The following is a 3,489-nucleotide window of genomic DNA, read 5'->3' as shown; positions in this document are numbered from 1 at the left end:
TCCTTGGAGAGGGATGTCATGCTTGGGAGGATGGAGGGACAGCGCAGGAGAGGAAGGCCCTCTATGAGGTGGATTGATTCAGTGACCGGGGTAATTGGGATGGGAGTGTCAGAGAAAACGCGATTGGCACAGGACAGAGCAGGGCTTAGATTGTTGTATATAGGATCGCTATGAGTCGCAAGTGACTCGAGAGCACATAATAACAACAACAACAGCAATAACCAAAAAGCTTTAGGACGCATGCCTGCTCTGGGACCAGCACTTCACCCTCTTTGCACACCTCATAGTCAGACAGCAGGGTCCCCACACCTCAACTAGAGGGCAGTGGGCAGGCCCAGCTGCCTCAGCTGTGGCTCCGTGGAGTGAGTGAACTGCAGTGGCCCAGGATCCAGGCTCACTGTGAAAGTTGCTTTATTACCAGCTCGAGTGGAGTCAGTTTCTGTGAATTTAGTGAGCCACTCATTCACTTCTTGCTTAGTGTGATTGGTGAAAAGACCCACTTCACCCCCAGCTTCTTGCTCACCTGGTGCAGGTTGTCTTTGCACTCACTGGCTGGGCTTCGAGCTAAGGTCGCCATCATCACCTTGTTTTGGCCGGAGAACATTCGGCTGTGCTTCCAGGCATTCCGGGTGTCCTTCAGCTCACTGTTCCTCAAGTCAGCCACGGAGAAGCTGAGGAGGTACTTTTTTGTGTCCACACATTTCCAAAGCTCTTAATTAGGTTCTGTGTCAGTTCCAAGCCTTTCTTGACAGTTTTGGTTAAGAGAACTTTCTTGTCATACTTGGATTTTGGCATCACATCGAAGACACATGTGGCAGAAGGTGGCACTGCCTCTGCTCTGTTTTTCATAAGGTTACCTTGAAGTGTCATCAACTTGATGGCACTTAAGAAAACCAACAGCTGTTACAGCTGGAGTCCCTGGGTGATGCCAACGCTTGACAGCTACTCCGAAGTCCAGAGGCTTTCAGAAGAAAAGCTTCTCAATCCACTTAATCCACTTTTGCCTTTGGAAAAAGGATCCTCCAGTGAGAATCCAATAGACTCCAGCTCAATTCTGATACACATGTATATGCCCCTGAGTTAGATCTGCAAGGGTGTGGCTTGCCATTACGACCATTAAGATCTGTACTCTTATTACTATAACAAGTTTGTAGTAGTTTGTCATTACTACTATTAACATTTTTACCACTAATGAATATTACTGTTACTGCTATTATGGGGAGCTCTGGTGGCCTAGTGGTAAGGAATTGCACTGCAATGCCTAAGGCACATGGTTCGAATACAACAACTACTCCACAGGAAAAGGATGAGCAATCTTCTCCCGTATCATTAAATGGCTTTGAAAACCCCAGTGGAGGGTCAGCTATTGGTCAGTTCTGACTTGATGGCACACAACAGACACTATTATAACAATGATAAGTTGAAAACGAATTGGTGTCACATTCATTGTCAAAAAGAACATGTCAAGATCTATAATGCTGTGGGTGATAGGAAACGATTGATACACATACAAAGTAAGATCTGTTAGTACAAACTGTTATTTATATATATATGCCAATCACTAAAGCCAAAGATGAAGAAAATTAAGGTTTTTCTATCACCTTTTGCAGTCTTAAACGGATTGATTGAACATGCAATAAAAATTTAATAACAGTTGGTGGCTGGAATGCAAAGTTGGGAACAAAGAAGAATGACTGGTAGTTTGAAAATATGAGTCTAGTGACAAAAATGAGTCTGGAGATAAGTGAGAGAATTGTACAATCAACTATCTGCTCATTGAACATGTGTTTTTAAACAAAACATAAATGGTAACTATAGATATATGTAGGCCTCACTTAGTAAAATACTCAGGAATCAAATGGACTACATCTGTAAAGAGATGGAGGAGAAACATTATCCGTTGTCAAAACAAGGCCAGGAGCACACTGTGAAATAGACCATCAGTGACTCATAGGCAAGTGCAAATTGAAGCTGAAGAAAGTGAAAATGACTCCGTAAGAGCCAAAATGTGACCTTGAGTTTATCTCATATGAACTGGAAAACCATCTCAAGAATAGATTTGATGCACTGAACCCTAATGACTGCACCAAGGACTTAATTTAGGAAGAAATCAAAAGGTCACTAAAAAGACAGGCATAAAAGACCAACATGAATGCCAGAAGAGACTCTGAAACTTGCTCTTGAATATAGGGAAGCCAAAGCAATGGGGGCAATTGATAGAGTAAAAGCCAAACAGAAGATTTCGAAGGACAGCTTGAGAAGACACATAAAGTATTGTAATGAAACGTGCAGAGACCTGGAATTAGAAAACCAAATGGAGAAAAAAAAAAACCCCACCAACAACAACTTGGCATTTTTCAAGCTGAGAGAACTGAAGAAAAGATTTAAGTCTCCAGTTGCAATACTGAAGGAGTCTATGGGCAAGATAATGAATAAGGCAGGAAGCACAAACGGAGGGTGGAAGGAATACACAGGCACAGTAACAAAAGGAGTTGGCTGACACAGAACCTTTTCAGGAAGTAACATATAATCAAGAAACAACGGTACTGAGGGAAGAGGTCCAAGCTGCTCCGAAGGTATTTGTTGTTGTTGATTGCCATTGAGTCGAGCACGACTCATAGTGACCCTATGAACAAAAGGCCTGATGCCTTTCTATAACCATCATCATTCATCAAAGTTCATAGAGTTTCTGGAGGCATTTGCTCAGGAAGTGGATGCCCCTCCTACTTCTATATACCCCAAATAAATAAGATCTGCAAACACAAACTGACATGTACACATTCAACTTGTGTCAATATGCTGTACTGAGGTAATCTGGGGTTGCTGTGATGCTGAACCTTGTGCCATTGGGGTGTCAAATAGCATAACAGTTACCCATGGTGGACAGTGTTTGGTGGAGCTCCCAGTTTAAGACATATTTGGAAACAGGAGTGGCATCCACTTCCTAAAAAGCATGCCTCTGACAACTCTGTGAACTTTGATAAATGGTGATGGTTGTGGTAGAGTTCCAGGCCTTTTGTTCATAGGGTTGCTCTGAGTCATGTCTGACTCGACAGCAATCAACAACAACAACAACAACAACAACATATTATAACAGAGTTGGACACAACACACATGCCCATCAACAGACAAATGGCTAAAGAACCTGTGTTACATTAACCCAATAAAGTATTCATAAAAAATGGTGATGAATTTGTGAAATACTGTACAATAATCTTAAATCTGAAACAAATTACATGGAGTGGAATAGATCAGTCACAAAGGGACAATTATGGTATAAGACCACTAAGAAAAGCTTTACACTCTTAGAAGTTTATTCTTGAAGGGTTGACAAGAATGGAAAGGGAGTAAAAAGAAATAGATAAGTTCATTGAAGGGGAAAGATACTTAAGGGATGAGTTGTTGCTGTTGTTGGGTACTGTGGAGTCGACTACAACCCATAATCAAACTGAACAATAGAATGAAACCTTTCCCTATCATACACCAACC

The 3,489-nt window shown here is 41.8% G+C and overlaps 1 pseudogene; it reads right to left on the bottom strand.

Annotated features, from left to right (window-relative positions):
• LOC102859960 overlaps positions 1 to 795 on the bottom strand; it is a 14,654-nt pseudogene extending 13,859 nt beyond the window's left edge.
• Positions 796 to 3,489: the final 2,694 nt, after the last annotated feature.

This window comes from Elephantulus edwardii, unplaced genomic scaffold, assembly GCF_000299155.1.
Source record: "Elephantulus edwardii isolate Elephantulus edwardi_28Jun2011 unplaced genomic scaffold, EleEdw1.0 scaffold00361, whole genome shotgun sequence".
Taxonomy (NCBI): Eukaryota; Metazoa; Chordata; class Mammalia; order Macroscelidea; family Macroscelididae; genus Elephantulus; species Elephantulus edwardii.
Note: the sequence above shows the minus strand (reverse complement) of the source record. Positions and strands in the feature narration are given on the sequence as shown.